Source organism: Leucopleurus acutus (assembly GCF_964270905.1).
Source record: "Leucopleurus acutus genome assembly, chromosome: 2".
Taxonomy (NCBI): Eukaryota; Metazoa; Chordata; class Mammalia; order Artiodactyla; family Delphinidae; genus Leucopleurus; species Leucopleurus acutus.
In genome coordinates this window covers 129,755,488-129,778,082 of record NC_139143.1, presented here as the reverse complement: position 1 = coordinate 129,778,082, position 22,595 = coordinate 129,755,488, and the positions used below count along the sequence as shown (strand labels likewise).

General features: G+C 37.1%; 1 long non-coding RNA gene across 1 annotated transcript in view; it reads right to left on the bottom strand.

Annotated features, from left to right (window-relative positions):
* Positions 1 to 22,046, bottom strand: part of LOC309977361 — a 232,292-nt gene extending 210,246 nt beyond the window's left edge. Inside the window, exon 1 of the long non-coding RNA XR_014327048.1 lies at positions 21,887 to 22,046. This is a non-coding gene — a long non-coding RNA (uncharacterized lncRNA). The remainder of the gene's footprint in view (positions 1 to 21,886) is intronic.
* Between the last annotated feature and the right edge of the window lie 549 nt (positions 22,047 to 22,595).

Genomic DNA, 22,595 nt, shown 5'->3' with positions numbered 1-22,595 from the left:
GCCAATAAAATGGACAACCTGGAAGGAATGGACAAATTCTTAGAAAAGCACAACCTTCTGAGACTGAATCACGAAGAAATATAAAATTATGAACAGACCAATAATAAGCACTGAAATTGAGACTGCGATTAAAAATCTTCCAAAAAACAAAAGCCCGGGACCAGACGGCTTCACAGATGAATTCTATCAAACATTTAGAGAAGAGCTAACACCTATTCCTCTCAAACTCTTCCAAAATTTAGCAGAGGGAGGAACTCTTCCAAACTGATTCTACGAGGCCACCATCACCCTGATACCAAAACCAGACAAAGATGTCACAAAGAAAGAAAACTACAGGCCAATATCACTGATGATCATAGATTTAAAAATCCTCAACAAAATACTAGCAAACAGAATCCAACAGCACATTAAAAGGATCATACACCATGATCAAGTGGGGTTTATCCCAGGAATGGAAGGATTCTTCAATATATACAAATCAATCAGTGTGATAAAGCATATTAACCACTTGAAGTAGAAAATACAACATAATCATCTCAATAAATGCGAAAAAAAAACTTTTGACAAATTTCAACACCCCTTTATGATAAAAACACTCCAGAAAATAGGCATAGAAGGAACTTACCTCAACATAATAAAGGCCATATATAAGAAACCCACAGCCAACATTGTTCTTAATGGTGAAAAACTGAAACCATTTCCTCTAAGATCTGGAAGAAGACAAGGTTGCCCACTCTGACCACTATTATTCAACATAGTTTTGGAAGTTTTAGCCACAGCAATCAGAGAAGAAAAACAAATACAAGGATTCCAAATCAGAAAAGAAGAAGTAAAGCTGCCAGTGTTTGAAGATGACATTATACTATAAATAGAGAATCCTCAAGATGCTACCAGAAAACTACTAGAGCTAATCAATGCATTTGGTAAAGTAGCAGGATACAAAATTAATGCACAGAAATCTCTTGCATTCCTATACACTCATGATGAAATATCTGAAAGAGAAATTAAGGAAACACTCCCATTTACCATTGCAATAAAAAGAATAAAATACCTGGGAATAAACCTACCAAGGAGATGAAAGACCTGTATGCAGAAAACTGTAAGACACTGATGAAACAAATTAAAGATGTTACAAACAGATGGAGAGATATACCATGTTCTTGGATTGGAAGAATCAACATTGTGAAACTGACTATACTACCCAAAGCAATCTACAAATTCAATGCAATCCCTATCAAATTACCACTGGCATTTTTCACAGGACTACAACAAAAATTTTCACAATTTCTATGGAAACACAAAAGACCCTGAATAGCCAAAGCAACCTTGAGAAAGAAAAACGGAGCTGGAGGAATCAGGCTCCCAGACTTAGGACTATACTATAAAGCTACAGTAATCAAGACAGTATGATACTGGCACAGAAACAGAAATACAGATCAATGGAACAGAATAGAAAGCCCAGAGATAAACCCACGCACCTCTGGTCACCTTATCTTTGACAAAGGCAGAAAGAATATACAATGGAGAAAAGACAGCCTCTTCAATAAATGGTGCCCAGAAAACTGGACAACTACATGTAAAAGAATGAAATCAGAACACTTCCTAACACCATAGACAAAAATAAACTCAGAATGGATTAAAGTCTAAATGTAAGACCAGACACTCGAAAACTCTTAGAGGAAAACATAGGCAGAACACTCTATGACATAAATCAGAGCAAGATCCTTTTTGACCCACCTCCTAGAGAAATGGAAATAAAAACAAAATTGAACAAATTGGACCTAATGAAACTTAAAAGCTTTTGCATGGCAAAGGAAACCATAAACAAGACGAAAATAGAACCCTCAGAATGGGAGAAAATATTTGCAAATGATGCAAGTGACAAAGGATTAATCTCCAAAATTTACAAGCAGCTTATTCAGCTCAATAAAAACCCAATCCAAAAATGGGCAGAAGACCTAAATAGACATTTCACCAAAGAAGATATACAGATTGCCAACAAACACATGCAAGGATGGTCAACGTCACTAATCATTAAAGAAATGCACATCAAAACTACAGTGAGGTATCACCTTGCACCAGTCAGAATGGCCATCATCAAAAAATCTAGAAACCATAAATGCTGGAGAGGGTGTGGAGTAAAGGGAACACTTTTGCACTGTGGGTGGGAATGTAAACTGATATAGCCACTATGAAGAACAGTATGGAGGTTCATTTAAAAACTAAAAATAAAACTACCATATGACCCAGCAATCCCACTACTGGGCATATACCCTGAGAAAATCATAATTCAAAAAGAATCATGAGGGCTTCCCTGGTGGCGCAGTGGTTGAGAGTCCGCCTGCCGATGCAGGGGATGTGGGTTCGTGCCCCAGTCCGGGAAGATCTTACATGCCGCGGAGCGGCTGGGCCCGTTAGCCATGGCCGCTGAGCCTGCGCGTCCGGAGCCTGTGCTCCGCGACGGGAGAGGCCACAGCAGGGAAGAGAGGCCCACGTACCGCAAACAAAACAAAAACAAAAACAAGAAGACTCATGTACCACAATGTTCACTGCAGCTCTATTTACAATAGCCAGGACATGGAAGCAACCTAAGTGTCCATCAACAGATGAATGGATGAAGAAGATGTGGCACATATATACAATGGAATATTACTCAGCCATAAAAAGAAACAAAATTGTGTTCTTGTAGTTAGGTGGGTGGACCTACAGTCTGTCATACAGAGTGAAGTAAGTCAGAAAGAGAAAAACAAATACCGTATGTTAACACATATATACGGAATCTAAAAAGAAAAAGAGAGAATGGTTCTGAAAAACCCAGGGGCAAGACAGGAATAAAGACACAGATGTAGAGAATGGACTTGAGGACTCAGGGAGTGGGAAGGGTAATCTGGGATGACGTGAGAGGGTGGCATGGACATATATACTTTACCAAATGTAAAATAGATAGGTAGTGGGAAGCAACCACATAGCACAGGGAGATCAGCTTTGTGACCACCTAGAGTGGTGGGATAGGGAATGTGGGAGGGAAACGAAAGGGGGAGGAGATATGGGGATATATGTATATGTAGAGCTGATTCACTTTTTTATAAAGCAGAAATTAACACACCATTGTAAAGCAATTATACTCCAATAAAGATGTTAAAAAAAAACAAAGAATACTAGAAGAAAATTTAGGGATATTATTTTATATTTCAGAGTGAGGAAGTTTTTAACCATGACACAAATTCCGAAAGATTTGGAATAAAAGATTTATAAATTATATCACACAATCTAAACTCTAATCATAGTGCAAAAACTATGGTAAATAAACTCAAAAGGCAAAAGACAAAGTGGGAAAAATTTTACAATTCACTGAGTAGAAAAAATGATTAATCTCCCTAATATGTGTGCCTGTAAGTGGGTATGAATATGACCAGTAGAAATTATGGGCAAATGATATAAATAATTCATTGTAAAGGAGAAACAAAGGGTTTTTAAATGTGAAAATATGCACAATAACTGAACAGCAAAATCCAAATATATAGGGGTTCAGTAAAGATCTGACAGTTTGATAGCAACTTTATTGTCAAGGGTGTGGGAAAACAGTCCCATTAAAGGCCAGTAAGAACACATATAAATACAATCCTTATAGAGGAAAGTTTAGCAAGATCTATACAAATTATAAATTTGTGTGCCCTTTGCCTCAGTGACTCCATTTCTAGGAATATATACTTCAGATATTCTAGTAAGTGCACAAACTTATGCATATTCAAGTGTAAAGTATATTCATTAAAGCATTGTCTGTAATAGAAAAATATTTACAACTTTTTAAATGGACATTGATCAGATAAAGTGGGTTAAATAAGTTTCATGAAAGTAAATGAAGAATAAGAAAGTTCTTTATATGTAATATGCAAAAATTGCCAAGTAGAGAAGCCAATTTTAAAACAGAGGTATACAACTGTTTGTGTTAAGAAAGCAAGAGTAAAAAAGGCATCTTTGTATTTTCTTGTATATATGTTTTAAAAGCTTTGGAAGAATATTCAGGATATCAAAACAAAGAGCTACCTGTATGATCAGGTGACAAAATGGGTTGATGAGGCAATGGTGAAGAGGGAATGCTTCACTACATAACTCAGTTTTTGAACTGTGTAAATATTAATTGTTCAACTGTGTGAATTTTCCTGTTTAAAAACATAAATATTGAAATTAAAAATAAGTTCTACAGAGTATAAACATGTTGTTCTAATTATACTAAGCCCCATGCCATTCCCCAACATTAGTTCTCAGTTCTTCATGTTCTTGCAAATGTACCCAAGTAAGTCCCAGAAGAATATTCCGACACTACTGGTACAGTATGAGGTTATCTTGCAGCTCTTATTGAAGCACTACCAATTTCTCACTCATATACAAAAAAAAAAAATCATAAATAGCTAAAAAGAAATTATAGAAACTAAGACAGAATGAAAAATACCAGAGCGCTGGAAGAATGTCCACCAACATAACTACATTAAAAGGCAGACCCAGATTCTAAATATGGCTCAAAAAACTTGCTTGTAATCATTAAAATCTATTTTAAACATAAAAATTAAACACAGTACACCAGAAGAACAAACAGGGATTATAAAGCTTCATTCAATAAAAAAATCAATGGGCTATAATATGTTAAAAGAATTGAGAATGCTGTTAGCATGTAAAAATGCTTAATCAATTTCTCTATCTTCCTTATCACATATTCCAATGGATAATATCAATAATTGCCTTCCCAATTAGACTACATCAAACAGGATTATTAAAAATAAAATACCTGGTATTTTAGCAAGATCATTATCAGTTACCAGATTGTTTAATTTTTATTATCACAAAAGAGTATGTCCTATAACATCCTTCATTTGACTTTGTAACATATGCTAAAATGTTTGCATCACATGTCATTGGTAGCTTCAGATAAATATTCATAAGAAAAATGAAACAGTTGGATACATGATGACCGATGTAGCCTTGGGTAGAAAATTTTCAAAATAAATTCACTGTTTATTTAATTGATTTTGAAACCTTTTAAAGCTACTTGAAAATGTCCCAGAAACAAAGTTTTAATCAGATGACTTTAAAATAATCTGAAAACATAGGAATAAGTTTTATGTCTACACTACTCCGTATTTTAAAATTAAAGATAAAAGTGACTGACATATTGTTGCATTGAATTTTAGAAAGATCTTTCATTTGAAAAGATTTCCAGACATTTAACAAGTCCAAAATGTGACAGGATTTATCCTTTCCCAATTGAGATGTCTGATTTGACTAATGAGGCAAGGCTTTTCATTTAAAAACATTTTCATTTTGGATTTATTTTGGCTTAATCTTCCTTAAGATAAAGGCAGTGACACAGTGTACTCATCTTGACATGACTGTCCCTTGTCTCATATTCTGTACCTAGCATTCTATTGTTTTTCATTGCTTGGGCAGCTATGGCCATTGAGAATATTTGTCAGTTGTTGTACTGTTACATAATTTATTTAAAGGTCCTGACTTCTGATTCTTAAAGTTCAATCAGCATCCATAAACAGAAGGCATAATCTTTACTTTACTTTCCCCACACCTAAAGACAACCATTAGAAGAAAGTTTCTTGGGATGGTATGCAACAGAAGCCAGGAAAAATAAAAATACAACATCAAACATTAGCATCTAGCCCTTTTATATGATATAAATTGTATATCCCCTGGGAAAACCTTCTTTCATCTTTCCAGTGTATTTTTTAACCTTTATATAAGCAGCCAATAAATCATAATGATAATATAGTCTATAGATAAAGCTACCATTCTGATAATCTTCCCAAATTGACAGCCCACCTGGAGCTGCATTACTTCAACCAACGTAATGTTAACATAATATTATCCCAAATACAATTAGATGATTAGAAATGACAGCTACTTTTTGTTTGTTTGTTTGTTTTTCTGTTTGTTTTTTGTTTTGTTTTGATACATCTTTATTGGAGTATAATTGCTTCACAATGCTGTGTTAGTTTCTGTTGTACAACAAAGTGAATCAGCCATGTGCATACATATATCCCCTTATCCCCTCCCTCTTGAGCCTCCCTCCCACCCTCCCTATCAAAAACAAAAAATGACAGCTACTTTTAAAAGAAGAGTATAACAGGGTCAGAAGAAGGGAGCAATAGAGAAATGCTCTCAGCAGGACAAAAGAGAGTCAGTGATGAAGGCTTCATCAGTCATTTCATAATTCAGAGAGTGACTTCTACAAAACAGGAAGGAAAAATACTTAAATATAAATCTTCAGAAAAAGAAGGAGAAAATGTGAAGGTGAGCTACTCTAAGCAAGCATATTCCCAAAGGAAATTGTAGGTTTTTTGGTAAGCTGCTTGTAGCACACAAAACAAAGTGACCTTAGCCAAATTCTTCAGCCAGTGCTTTTACATTTCCCCTAGCATTTTCTCTTTGACAGTGAGCTGATAGACATAAACACCTGATTCCAAGTTCATTGACAGACCTTCATTGAAATGGACATGGGAAACAACAATCTACAAGGCAAATTCTCCCATAATGCAGGGTAATGATAATAATGAGATGGAAACATTTATATTAGCATTCAAAAGACAAGGTTACATATAGAACATGCAAAAGATTCATTATCAAGTTACAAAGATTATTACAAAATCAAGAAATTGCAATATCAACCATCAAGTATAATGCTGGAATTTTTAATGACTCGATATCTGTGAAAGTGAGTGAAAAAAGCTTATGCATTTTTTGTCTAAAATGCTTGTCTAATTCATTGTTTAAAGCATGTCTGTGATTATTAGCTTTTTAATGGAATTCATATAATCTAAAGATGAGCCTGTACTCCTTATCTCACCAGAAGTATTTAGCAGTGAGAATGAAGAAAGGTGAATTTTAGCTTTAAGTCTTCTGGCCTATATTTGTTTTCTGTTAGTTACTCATTGGGTTTCTTTATGTAGAATGTACAAAGCCATGGCATACTCTACTTTAAGGTACTTTCTAGCTTCCTATTTTGTAATTGTCTGTTTGGTTATCATATAGCCAAATGAGGCAGCATGATCAGCAGCTCTTAAAAAACACACTCTAGCAGACCGAGACACTGACTGCATTTTATAACATTAATAAAATCAGATTTTTTTCAAACGTTTGAGTTTTCTCCTCCAGAATACTACTTTGATGGTGTGGTGAAAGGTCACTGGACTCAGACTCTGACATTTGGGCTCAAACTGGTGTAAATTTCATCTTCAATTTCCTCATCTGTAAAATTAAAGTACCCTTAGGTTCCCTTCCAGTCCTAGCATCCTGTAACGTTATGTGGCAAATCTGCATATAAGTCATTTGAGCTGTTTTATGAAGAGGATGGTGATGTAAAAAAGGGTAAAGGCACACAGGAAAAGAAATGTGTGATTATGGTGGTAAGCGACTTTGTTGCTAATTGTAATGTACTATTGTCATAACTGTAAAACCTGAAATAGGTATTTTAAGCTCTGTTGTCACTGGTTTCCTTCACTGTAAAATATGAAAGTGCTCTAGTTAAGAGGCTTACAACACTTCAGTTCACATGTCATTTGTCTACCACAAGTTGTTAATGAGCAATACATAACTACCACATCAATGTTTTACAGCATATCTAAAGGATGACAAAACACATGGCACAATGACCCTAAGCTATTAAGCATTTCTGAAATGTGTATGGTCTTATCATTGTTATAACAATAGAAAACAGAATCATAGAATTTTAAAACTAGAAGGGAGTAGATGTCATCTAGTTTAATTATATGTTACATAATATTCTTTGCATATTTCTAATAAATCATCACTTCAGTCTCTAATTTGAAAAAAATCTGTTATATATATTTAGGATATATTCTCTTGGTTTCTGCAGTTGGCCATGGTCACATGCCAATCTCATGGATCCCAAAGATAGAGGTATCTGAAATTCCCTCCTCAGAGTTCCGGCTACTGCCTTGAAAGTACTCCATTACAAATTAAATGAGTTACTTTCATCTAGTAGAGTGACAATGATCCCATAAGCATGGTTAGTCACGATTCTTGGACGCTTCTTCATAAGTACTTTTGGATGGATTAGGGAAAGAGCCCTTAAAGTTCTTAGTTGAGATCATGAAGGTGACTCCTCCAGGGAAGCAGTTGTGAGTTGTTGTCAAGTTTCCTAGACAGAATTTTGTTCACTTCTGAAAATATTTACTGATTACTTTTAATACACCAGAAATTGTTGGGTTGGAAAATTAGGAAGTCAAGACTTTGGATGAAGAAGAGGTGATAAACAATAAATGTAGTACTATCAGAGAGCAAGGACGTTGAATTAAAGGACTCAGAGAGAGAAGTTGGAAGGGTCTTGGAGTTAGTGAAAACTGAATTCGTAAATCCATACACTAACCCAAAATAGAGCACAGAAGGCAGATGTGTAGAAGGTAGGAGATGGCATAGAAATATTAAAGTCTGGCCATAGTGTGTGGAGTCTCTACTATGAACCTTAGTGGTAGGTTAATCCCTACATTATCAATGTACCTGAGTCTCTACAACCTGTTTGTAGTTACCTTAAGAGAGAGAAATGAGGTCAATGCTTAAAGATGAAAGAGATAGTCATAAATACAGAGGTTCTACTGGTAAATGTGGACATGAAGAGACACCACAGTGGGGAACTATAAGATTCCTGTTATGGGGGTTTGGGGCATGTGACTAACCACAAAGTTCTTTAAATTTCTATGTTCATTCTTAGGAGGCAATCAACCTCAATAGTTAACCACAAAGATGTCAGACTTTGATTAAATCCTGTCTCTATCAATAAACAGCTTTGAATTTTAGATCATTACTTAACTCAATACCCCACATGTAAAATGGAATAAATAGAGTACCTACCTTATAGGGTTGTTGTCAGGATTACATGAGATAATCTATATAAGGCAGTTAGAACTGTGCTTGCAAAGAGGCAAGAGCTGAATAAATGCTAGCTATCATTTACATAGAAATTGTGTACCATGCTTTCCATCCTCCATGCAATTTTTGTTAAATGAAGGCTCTCTGGGCTTTAGTTCCATGTCTCTAGGTCCATGTAACCAGTAGTCTTCTGAAATTATATTTGACATATTATTTTAGTATTATAGTAGTTGCTTTATAAGGTACTATTCTTTCAGAAATCAAGAACGTATGATGAATTCATTCTAAAGGCATAGCAACCATGGGTGTGTAGCAACTGCTGAATTAGACGTGCATTGTTCTCAAACACTAAAATCAAATTAAGTGGCTGTACTATTAATAGCACTACTTATTCAGCTCCTTCCACTTTAAAGCACTTTATAAACATTAACTAATTAATCCTCACACTCTTATGAGGTAAGTAAATAATTGTAAGCTCCCAGTTTGAGGAAACCAAGGTTGAGGTTAAGTGGTTTGTTTCCTCAGGGCAATAGAGTGAGGCAAAATTTAAGTCCCCAAATAGGGTATTTTAATTTATATTAATTTATTTTGGACACTATATTGAATTTTTAATTATAATTTAAATACACAATATAATATGATTTATTATATTGTATTACCTCACACTATTTCTGCCATATAATGGATGGAAAAATGTAATTCAGTGCTAAGTGAATGAAAATAAGTAGAAAATACTCCAGAACTACTGTTCCCCATAGCTCACTATGACATTAAGAATTTACAGGCCATGCAGCTAAGTAGCCAGAAATTGTCAATCATTTCATTTGACATCTATTTCCTTTATAGGCACACACACACACAGACACACACACGCGCACGTCTTATTTACCGTAAGAGTACAGGCTCCTTCATGTTAGGAATCATGTCTTATACCTTGATATCTCCAAAACCATATGTTAGTAAAGTACTACCTTGGGGTATGCTAAGTGTTTAAAAAACAAATCTTTGCCATAACCTCCCAACTGATTTTTATTTCACTCTCAAACCTCATCTTGCCCATCCTTCATATTGCTCTCCAAATTATAAATGGCAGAACATAAACACAATCATCTTGCTCCCTTGCTCAAACTCACAAATGCCTCCATGTTTCTGCCCCCACCTTCAAGTCCTTCTTTGTCTTTTTACAGTAATTTTGTAACATGGAATTCATTGAAACATACTTTTACCATAGCACATAAAACCTTAGACTATGACTACACATATATTTTATGTTGTTCCATGAGGGTAGAAAATGTATATCCCGAAATAAATGTTGTGTCTCAGTGCATGACACAAAGTAAGTGCTCAGTAACTATTTGATAAATGAAGAAATAATGGTAAAAATAAAGATGTTGTGCTGCCTTCTTCCAGGGCAAATTTGCTGCTAGCTTATTACTTGTGAATTTCTTCATGTTTAACTTTGATGTCCGCCAAAGGAAAACCTTGGCTGTGATCTGTGACCTCCCGTAATCTCACTCTTGGCAAACTATGTCAGAGTGGGTATATATTGGGTCAAGAGGTTAGGGAGAAAGTTTGTGAATGCAAAGGAATTCTTCCAACAGAAATTTCTGACACAGCATCCATATGATTAACACTTTACACTACCTCTGCATAGAGCCAAATACGGTCTTACTTATTTTATCTGCTGGATTAATTATAGAAATAATACAAACTATTTTTTGAAACCCTTGAAAGTTCTGTGGCACTTTTTGTGTTGTTCTGCAAATGGCTACTTGAACTTAAAGCTGGGAAGAAAATTGTTTCAAGTCTTGTGTGGCTACATTACCCCAACCATCATCCCAGACCCTATCTGACCCCTAGGTTATATAAATGCATGAGGACAAGCGATCAGGGGAAATTTTCAGTCCAGTGGGGAAGTGCCAAACCAAGTGAAGGGAGCTCCAGGAGAATTCCATATAAAGACTGTTGACTATAAGATAGCAAGACTGGTATCTCAAACACTGAATAAAGGTGTGATTATGTAGCATCCTCTCTGATCTACCTTTTGTATTTATATAAATAATGGTAGATGAGAATGCAGATAATATGGAGGTGGACGGAGGGAGTCCTCAGTGGAGAAGCTTGCACTCCCACAGTTTGGCATAACATGGACACATGAGTTTCACATGCATCAAGTAAACACCATGCAAAGTACTCAGCCATCTTGTCAATACTCCACCCCTGAAAAAGAAGACCCTGGCAGCTAGAGAAAGTGGAGTGGATTGACTGGGGTGGGCTCTTGAAGACATTGAGTTGAGACATTGTACAGAGACCCCCGAAATTTTAAAGAGCTCACACATGTGTCCCAGAGGATTTGGTTGCTTGCTATAAAGAGGTCTGGGAGATGTCAGCAGAACAAACTGAGGACAAAAACAGCTCTGATGAAGCACATCCCAAAGCACCAGCGGGCAAAAGAGCCCAGAGGGAAGGGAGAAAAACTAAAGTCATAGCTCACTTCCCATGATAACAGAAGACTGGAGTTCAGTGGTCCACGAAGGTACCTAGTCTCAAGTGTTTTGCACAGCAGTGAAAGCTCACCCTTGCTGGAAGCCCTGAAAATTTTCTTCACTGAGGCTTTCTTACTAGCTTACTACATCCAGTCCCGCAAGTGGAAACCTGGGCTGGTCTGGGGAATGGGATGAAGTTACCACTAAACTGTATATATGATTGAAGTTTCCAACCAGAGTAAAGTAAACATGACTAAAAATGACTGGGAAGCTATGAGATCTGCCTGAGGTATCATTAATGGCCTAGGAAGACAGGTCTGGCAGTATATGGATGAAAGCATTGATTGGCAAAACATAAAAATATTTCACACTTATATCTTTACTGAATTCAATCTGTTCAAGTACACTGGTTAGCGTGGCATTTAGCAATTATTCAACAAAACTGTTAATTAATGATTTTTAATATCTAATTCTTCTAACATTAGAAGCCACTTAGGATGTTGATTATGAAAAATAACCGTGTTTCATATTCTTAATTACATTGGTATGGTACTTTTCCTTACAATGTTTGCTTCTTCTGGTAATTTCTGCTCTTTCTTAGGTGTTCTGCTAGTAGTGAACATTTAATATGAATGAATGAATGAATGAATAAATAAATGAATTGATAGTCAAGGAATATAAGATTACAATGAAATATTCATGATTGTTTAGTAAATTGTAAGCCACCTCTTTTCGGGAGCGAATGAAAGGGTGCTCTCATACTACCCACACCCAACAAGTTTGCTTTAAATCCCTTCATACTCTTCCTGTCAATCTTCTGTCCTAAGAATGTCAAGGACACAAGAAATATGATATAACTTTGTCACATAGAGTTCCTGAAGCCAATGAGCCTGCAAGACAGTTTACCATTGTTCCCCTTATTATATATGCAGATGCTTACCTAATGCCTCTGACTTCTTGGTAATTCTATAATCAGTTCTATAGCCTTTCCCTCTATTAAGTCACAAATCTGTCTACAACATCTGTATAATATTTTTTTTGTTCTTCATACCTTTTGAAATCACCACAGCATTTATTGGATATTTCTATCTACAACTTGCTCCATACTAAAAAGAGAGAAATCAAGACAATATGGCCAGGTCCCAGGGAGCACAGTACAGTCTCTCCACAACCACTGTGCTGACCTTACAGTGTCTGGAATACCAAATGGGAATGAAAGTGATGAAAATAATAATGATGATTCTTGAATAAATTTTAAATATATGAGATATGGGGAAAAAAAGCCTTTTCAGTAATCAAACACATGCCTTATTTTTTCTTAACCCCATAGTGATACAAGTTCAATGCATTCAATTTTAGAAATCTAATTGCAGCAAATTCAAGAAGATTCATTTTGTCTAAGCAATAAATAAAGCCATTTCTTTTCCTTCTTGGAAGCATAAAAGAACCGGTGCTAGAAAACAGCTGCAACTCCAAAAAGATAGGCTCAGTATCTCGGAATACATGGTTTGGGCTTTTTCTAAGTGGACTAAATGAATAGACAGTTCCATTTCTCTGCCCCCAGGAAAAGGATGGGAATAAAGCATCCTCTCAAACAGCTACAAATATGAACGATTAAAGTGACAGACAATGGAAGAATGAAACCTGAATTTGCAGATGTCACCTTCAACATAGTGTGGAGTTGACAGCTTTGTTTTTATCTGCTCCCACCTCCTAAGAACAAGCAAACTGATTTTAAGATTAGGAACCAATATATTCATTTTCATGAAAAATACCAGTCAAGTCTTGACTCTGTATTTTTGTTTTTTATCCAGAGGCCAGTGCATGCAATGATATTATTTTTTATAACCGTAGAGTTGATTTTATCTTTAGCAGTCACCCGAATGCAAAGATATGTAAACAGAGTTCTCAGCAATTTTGATTCTCATGTAATTTCACAGGGCTTTAGTATCTCTTCAAGATTATTACTTTTAGTGTGTTTTTCTGATCTTCAATTTGATTTGGAGAGCTTTTTGTTTGTTTGTTTGTTTTAGGATTGCCCCATGTGAACTATGCCAATAGCAGTCATCGTCAATGATTGGCCAATACCAATACATCATCAGTGTAGGGAGGGTCTGATTTTACAAAGTTTAATTCTCATTGTTTCTAGGATAAAAGGAGGTATTTTATGGGGGTGGAGGGGGAGATTGTGTAATAGCAGAGAGAGTCTTTTTGCCCCCCTGCTTCTTAAGGTATCTGCAAGATTTTCTGGAACTAAGATTTCTGTGAATGCCAGTGTTTCTTTACTCTATCTCACTTCCATTTCTGGCTTTTGTGGAATTCTTAGTCTCCATTTTATATCCTACAGCTGTTTTTCTTATCTCCATGCCCACACAGGCAGCTGTATGTAGTAGAATTTTAATGGAAACTAAGATGTAATGGTTAGGTGAAAGCAAATAGCCCCATTCAACGCTCTATCCTTCTGATTCTGGACTCTACAGTTTAGTAGAATTTCTTTAATAATAAATGATTAGTGGTGATCATTTTGCAATATATACAAATATCAAATGATTATGTCCTACACCTGAAATTAAGATGTTGTTTGTCAATTATGCCCTAATAAACTAATAATGATAATAATAATATTATTATTATTCCCTTTTCTTCCAAATTTACGTTTATTCCTCATGACGAGATTTTTGGTCGTTTCTTCTTTGCCTTCCTCCAAATATACTCTCAACTTCTAACCTAACCTTTCCAAGAAGATTGATGGATATTTTAATAGATCAAGAGAATTTTCTTTTCTTTAAGAACAATTCTGATGACTGTTGTTAATACAATAATTTTTCTTACACTACACAGCAAGTAAAACTTATTTCATGCCATTCAGCTTCACTCTTACTATGCATTGGTCTTTTTTTTTTTTTTTTTCTTCTCTGGATCACACCAATCTCATTTCCTTCTTAGACTCTTTGCACTTGGCATATCTTCCATCTGATTCACTTGACCCCAAATTATTCTCATGGCTTTTATCATCTTGTGATTCAAATATCACCTCAAAAGACACTTTCTCAGGGAATTATTCTTTGACCATTCTATTTAAATCACACTCCCATCACATACACATGGCTTTTTATCACTTAATTCTGTTTAGAGTACTTATTCTTACATAAAATTATTCTGCTTATTTGCTTTTATTCTAATTTTTTTCTGGATGTAAGAGCAACATAGCCAAGGTTCTAATATCACCACCAGCTGTTACTGACACCACAGTCTGCTTCAGCACATGTGGTATCAGCACACCACCACCATGACACATGTGAATCCTAACCACTCTTCATACCCACATCTGTCACTCCAAGCCAAAACTCCTGTACAGGATTTCAGATTGTCCTAAGCCTATGTCATGGGCCCTTATCTTGGCTATCAATGCAGTGAATGGACAAATACTGATAAGAGGGGATACTGTAATGGGCAAGTAGAATATTGTGCCCCAAATGCAAATAATTAACATAGTAGGTTGGTTTTCCAGTATTTTCCTCTTGAATTAGAGAAATTAACAGAGCAACAAATTTTCTTTAACTTTTACTCTTTGACTAAGTGAGTAGTCTTACAGACTCCGTTACATACTTGGAGTTGAGGTAAAGCAAATATTTAGAACACATTGTCCATATTTTGCTAAAAATATATTTGTGACCTCTACCTCATAGTAATACTACCTTTGGACACAAAATTAGTTTTCTAAGTATAAAATTTAAAAGCACTGGGCATTCTCCATCATTTGAAAGTATTCATCTGTTCTGCAGCAACCAACGGGAAGAAAAATGAAACAAATTTACTTTTAACGGGTCAAGACAGTTTTTTTGTTGTTGTTGTGTTTTTGGTTTTGTTTCTGGTTTTTTGCCGTATGCGGGCCTCTCACTGTTGTGGCCTCTCCCGCTGCGGAGCACAGGCTCCGGACGCGCAGGCTCAGCGGCCATGGCTCACAGGCCCATGCGCTCCGCGGCATGTGGGATCTTCCCGGACCGGGGCACGAACCCATGTTCCCTGCATCGGCAGGCGGACTCTCAACCACTGCGCCACCAGGGAAGCCCGTCAGGACAGTTTTTAGATGAAATTAGTCGAAAGCTGTTTCAAAACCTAAATTATAAAATCTACCAGTTTATATATATTATGCACTGAAGGAATTTGCAATGTGTAGTTATGCAAAAAAAAGTCAAGTTCATGATAAGATAGCTGCAGTTACCTATTATGGAAATTTCACCTGAACACTTCATTTGTATTCACAGAAGTTATGGAAGAAAAGTCTGCACAATTACTAGGTCCCCAGAACAAGAGAAGGCCATTCCTTACACTGTGTTTTCTAGAAGTTTGTGATCAGTATGTGACCAGACCTAAATCTTTCCATTTTTCCACAAATTTCTAACATTATCTCTCATTCCTAAGCTTTGGAAAAGTGAAAGAAATGCTTATGCATGCATAAAGGAAATGATCCTCATTTGAGTCTCCTTGGTTTGTGATTTAATATGTCTGTGCTATCTAAAATTATTAGACTATATGCACTTGAACAAAGACATCTGATATTTTGTTATCACATCTAGTTAAAATTACCATTCTCTGCACTTTGGAATAATGAGGAAATAATTATTAGGAGAAGTCCATTTTACATATGATGTAATAAAAACTAACATATTATTCTACACAAGGTACTTTGTGAAGTACCTTGCATAGAATATTAATATTCATAGCATATTTAATCCTCACAACAAACCTAAAAGGTTGATATTTGTCTTCTCATATTAGAAGTAAAAAAAAGATAAACAGTTTTGCAAACAGCATTTGCCAGCAATCCACAGCTAGCTTTTCTAATGATGACTTCAGGAATTTAGACGCTGCAACAGGAGTGTCTGGATAGATAAACTTAGATGTTAAGTAGATATATCAAAATCAGTATATCCCAAAGTTCCTAATGACCCACCTCCTCAAATTTCCCCATCCATAGCTTTTCTGCATTTTAGCTGATGGCCATTTCATCTGCCCAGTTGCTCTGGTCAAAAACCTGGGGTTCACCCAGGATTACTCTCTTTTCTCCCATACTTTATATCCAATCTATCAGGAGCAAGGAATTACTTACTGATTAGTAATCATAAAATAAACCAGAGAAATGGCCAGCAATGTATGATAAAAATACAAATATACAATATTTATAATCTTCAATTACTAAAAATATTTCAAGTGTCATAAAATAGATGTAAATGTTTAACATTGTATTTCAGATTGAGGGTTTCATTATATTTTACGATGAACATACAGAATATAAAATGCAATATTCCCAAATATTTGATTGCAAACTATTTGGCAGGCTATCACAAAGATTAAGTGAAAATTCAACTTATTCTATCTTTACTTCTTGTAAAATTTAGAAAAGCTTTGGGTACATTGATTTGTTTAGGAGAAGTTTAAAGCTGATGACATCATTCTATTAGGTGACTTTTTATTTTTTATTTTAAACAGCACTTTAAATCATCCATACTTTCCCCTTGAACCACTCATTTAGCCCTTCATTTGACAAATATAACCAAGTGCATCATATGAATCAGGCATCTTTAAGGTACCTAAGGTAGAGGGATAATCAAAAATATCCCTGTCCTCATGGTGGTAATATTGGAAAAGAGAGGGGGAAAACAAGCATATGACACATAAATACATCATTACATATAGTATGTTACAATGCCATAATTGCTTTGACACAAAGAAAACGCAGATCCGGGTAAAGGATGGCAGTGGTGTGTAACACAGTGATTAGGGTAGATAGACCCCATTGAAGAAGGTGAGGGAGACAGCCACGGTGATACACAGGCAAAGCTTTCCTGGTACAAGCAGCAGTCAGTCAGAGACTCTACGTCAGGAACCTGGTGGGATCAAGGAAGAGCAAGGTCAGAGTGGCTGAAACAGCATGAGGAAGGTAAAGAGGAATATGTGAGAATGACAAGAGGAAGAGTGTGGTAAAGACGAATTTTCACTTTGAGTCAAAAGGGGAGCAATTGTAGGGCTTTCAGCGGAAAGTTATGTTTTAAAAACACTACTCTAACTGCTTCACTGAAGATAAATTCTAAGGGTTGAGGAGTGTATATAGAGGGCTGTTGCATTTATCCCCTAAAATACTGCTTATGACACAAATTAAATATAAATGGGGGGGCATGCAAAACTTCTAATGATGACGTGTGACAGTTTAAAGTCCTATGAGAGGAGTTTCTGTTAGTAACTGTGGGTCCCAGTTATCTACCGTGAAGTAGCCCACCAATCCAAAACTTAGTGGTTTTCAAATAATTTATCTCTTATAGTCTGTGAATTGACTGGCTCAGTAGGATGGTTCTTGTTTGGGGTCTCTTCTGAGATTGTGGTTAGATAATGGCTGGAATAAACTGGAATCATTTGAAGGCTAGACTGAGCAGCATTCCAAGTTGACCTCTTCCTGAACATGTCTGGTTCCACACACCCCTCCAGCAGCTTCTATCTCCAGTAGTGTAGCCTGGACTGCTTACATGGTGTTCAAGTCTCCCAGAGGCAGGGAGCAAAACCTGCCAAGGCTCTTAGAGGCTAGACTTGGAACTGGCAGAGCAGTCACAAATGAGGGCAGATTCAAGGGGTTGGAGGAAAAAAGACTCAATTTTTCATTCAGGAGTTACATGCATGCACAGGGAGGCACAAGATAGATGTCAGCCATCTTTAATTATAATGCCCAAACTCTGGAATTGTTGTGAGGACAGATGGGGTTTAAAGCAGGCTGCCCATAAATATGCCACATATTGATTATTTTGAATTAAAGTTACTTGAGAAAAAGCTGGTGCAAGAATGACACTCTGACACTCCTTTGTCCCCCTGAAAGCAAGAAATAAGTCTCTTATGTGAAAGGTACCCTTTCTGCATGAGGAGGTAGAGAGGCAACCTTATCTCCAGAGATAGGGAATTCAGGGTTGAGAAAACTATGTAAATAAACTCTGCTAAATTTCTTCACTAATTAGTACCCAAGCTTAAGTTTATTTGTCTTGTCAGTTCTTCACAAATTTATTATATCTTTGACTAAAAGGCATAAATGCTGCCTGTTTGGGTGATTTCTTTGAGTCTCACATTGTACATACACAATTAAAATCTGATTTTCTCCTTTTAATCTTTCTTATGTCAATTTAATTACTAAACTAACCAAAAGAACCTGGAAGGGTAGAGGAAATTATTTTTTCCTCGCTAAGAGGACCAAATGAAATAATGCATGTAAAGTCCCCAGCAGTTTGCATGGCACATACACTCTAAACAAATTCTAGTGAGCATTACCTTTATTTCCTATTAACCTGGGACCTCCTTAAGGGAAACGTATCTCAGCATAATATGGTATCTGATAAATTGCAAACCACTAATAAATATCATTTAATCAATATATTAATACATATATTAAATTAATTAAATATATTATTTAATTATTATATAATGAACATTATATAATAATGTTCATTAATAACATTTAATGAATGTTGTTAATATTTCTGAATTTATAAAGCTACAGAGTCTGCCCACTGGCATGAAGTGGAAAAAGCTTAAGCAAACTCAGTCTAAAATTATATGGCAGGTATTATCTTTCTTAAATTAACCAGTTTTTGAAAGAATCAATTTACTGTTGCCTTGCTTCATACAGACAGAGCCTCAGGATAAAAGGTTACAGTATCTTCCCTGTACAGTGAAAAGTATCTAAATCTGGAAAGCAAATATGGCACACCCTAAGCTCACTAATATTAACTGAGTTAAAGCTGCTTATTTTTTTCAGTAGGCTAAGCAAAGGAGCAACACAAGGATGTAAAATTCCAGCAGGTAATTGGAATATAGGTTATGTAAATGGGGAGAACAGAAGAGCAAAACAGCATGAACAGAAAGCAAGAATGTCTTCAAACTTTGTCTTAATATTTATGAATGAAGTATGGGTAATAGACCACATCCAGTGAGCAACAACGTACTAAATAGACATAGACAACCTATTAAAAATCACTTTAGAAATGAGAGGACCACATTGAGAGTAGCTTCCAACACCACTTCTTCTGCTCACTAACTCTTCTGTTGCTGTTAAGGCTCCCATTCCCAGAGCAAACCAGAGTCTGTTGCTATATTCTTGCTTTATTCTAGCTGCAGGCATCTACAACACTTCCCAGGCATCCACCCACTTTCCATCTCAATCTCTCTTTTCCACTGTGCATTAAATGTATCAAAATTTAGGATTTCAGTGTCCACAAACTCAGGGTCAGACCTAGTAAGCCGTCTGGAAAAAGTACCACTATAAGACTTGGGCTTATTAAAGACCAAATAAGCAGGTGTTAGAACTATGGTAACCATTACATATATGCTTGTTATCATCATTCATATATATATATATATATATATATATATATATATATATGAACATACACATTTTTTAAAGTTCATCAATACCTTTTCTTTCAAACATAGATATTTTCCATACGATAGATTTTATCTCCTTGAACAACAGTAGAGTATAAGGTATGAAATCACATTACTTGGGTATGAAAGCTACCCCTGTCACTTATTAGCTTCCTGACTTTGAACAAGTTTTGTAAACTTTATATGCTTCAGTTTCTTTATCTGTAAAATGGAGGTACTATATTACTATTTTTATGGAGTTGTTGGGAGAATTCATTGAGTTAATACGTTTAAAATTCTCAGAAGACTTGGTTGAGGCTTCCGGGAAGATGGCAGAAGAGTAAGACGCGGAGATCACCTTCCTCCCCACAGATACGTCAGAAATACATCTACACGTGGAACAACTCCTACAGAACACCTACTGAACGCTGGCAGAAGACCTCAGACCTTCCAAAAGGCAAGAAACTCCCCACGTACCTGGGTAGGGCAAAAGAAAAAAGAATAAACAGAGACAAAAGGATAGGGACGGGACCTGCACCAGTGGGAGGGAGCTGTGAAGGAGGAAAGGTTTCCATACACTAGGAAGCCCCTTCGCGGGCGGAGACTACGGGTGGCAGTGGGGAAAGCTCCGGAGCTGCGGAGGAGAGCACAGCAACAGGAGTGCGGAGGGAAAAGCGTAGAGATTCCCACACAGAGGATCAGGGCCGACCAGCACTCACCAGCCCGAGAGGCTTGTCTGTTCCCCACCGGGGCGGGCGGGGCTGGGAGCTGAGGCTCGGGCTTGGGTCGGAGCGCCAGAAGAGGACTGGCTTGGCGGCGTGAACACATCCTGCAGGGGCTTAGTGCACCACGGCTAGCCGGGAGGGATTCTGGGGAAAAGTCTGGACCTGCCGAAGAGGCAAGAGACTTTTTCTTCCCTCTTTGTTTCCTGGTGCACTAGGAGAGGGGATTAAGAGCGCTGCTTAAAGGAGCTCAACAGACGGGTGCAAGCCGCAGCTAAAAGCACGGACCCCAGAGACGGGTGGCAGACGATAAGGCTGCTGCTGCCACCACCAAGAAGCCTGTGTGCGAGCACAGGTCACTATTCACACCCCCCTTCCGGGGAGCCTGTGCCGCCCGCCACTGCCGGGGTCCCGGGATCCAGGGACAACTCCCCCGGGTGAACGCACGGCACGCTTCAAGCTGGTGCAATGTCACGCCAGCCTCTGCCGCCGCAGGCTAGCCCCACACTCCGTGCCCCTCCCTCTCCCCGGCCTGAGTGAGCCAGAGCCCCGGAATCAGCGGCTTCTTTAACCCCGTCCTGTCTGAGCGAAGAACAGATGCCCTCCAACGACCTACACGCAGAGACGGGGACAAATCCAAAGCTGAGCCCCTGGGAGCTGTGAGAACAAAGAAGAGAAAGGGAAATCTCTCCCAGAAGCCTCAGAAGCAGCGGATTAAAGCGCCACAATCAACTTAATGTACCCTACATCTGTGGAATACATGAATAGACAACGAAACATCCCAAATTAAGAAGGTGGACTTTGAGAGCAAGATTTATTCCCTTTTTCCTCTTTTTGTGAGTGTGTATGTGAATGCTTCTGTGTGTGATTTCGTCTGTATAGCTTTGCTTCCACCATTTGTCTTAGGGTTCTATCTGTCTGTTTTTTTGTTTGTTTAATTTTTTTTTCTTAATAATTATTTTTTATTTTAATAACCTTATTTTATTTTACTTTATCTTCTTTCTTGCTTTCTTTCCTTCTTTCCCTCCTTTAGACAACGAATCATCCCAAATTGAGGAGATGGACTCTGAGAGCAAGATTTATGATTTTTTCCCCTTTTCCTCTTTTTGTGAGTGTGTATGTGTATGCCTCTGTGTGAGATTTTGTCTGTATAGCTTTGCTTCCACCATTTGTCCTAGGGTTCTATTCATCCGTTTATGTTGTTGTTGTTGTTTTTTAATTTAGTTTCTTTTTTTCTCCTAATAATTATTTTTTTATTTTAATAACTTTATTATATTTTATCTTACTTTTTTTATTTTACATTACCTTCTTTCTTTCATTTTTTCCTTCCTTCCCTCCTTCCTTCCTTCCTCCCTCTCTCCCTCCTTTCTTTCTTTCTACTTCTACTACCTCTTTCTTTCTACTTTTTCTCCCTTTTATTCTGAGACGTGTGGATGAAAGGCTCTTGGTGTTGCAGCCAGGAGTCAGTGCTGTGCCTCTGAGGTGGGAGAGCAAACTTCAGGACACTGGTCCACAAGAGGCCTCCCAGCTCCACATAATATCAAATGGCGAAAATCTCCCAGAGATCTCCATCTTAACACCAGCACCCAGCTTCACTCAACAACCAGCAAGCTACAGTGCTGGACGTCCTATGCCAAACAACTAGCAAGACAGGAACACAACACCACCAATTAGCAGAGAGGCTGCCTAAAATCATAATAAGTCCACAGACACCCCAAAACACACCTCCAGACTTGGACCTGCCCACCAAAAAGACAAGATCCAGCCTCATCCACCAGAACACAGACACTAGTCCCTTCCACGAGGATGCCTACACAACCCACTGAAACAACCTTAGCCACTGGGGATAGACACCAAAAGCAACAGGAACTACAAACCTGCTGCCTGCAAAAAGGAGACCCCAAACACAGTAAGATAAGCAAAATGCGAAGACAGAAAAACACAGAGCAGATGAAGGAGCAAGATAAAAACCCACCAGACCTAACAAATGAAGAGGAAATAGGTAGTCTACCTGAAAAAGAATTCAGAATAATGATAGTAAAGATGATCCAAAATCTTGGAAATAGAATAGACAAAATGCAAGAAACAT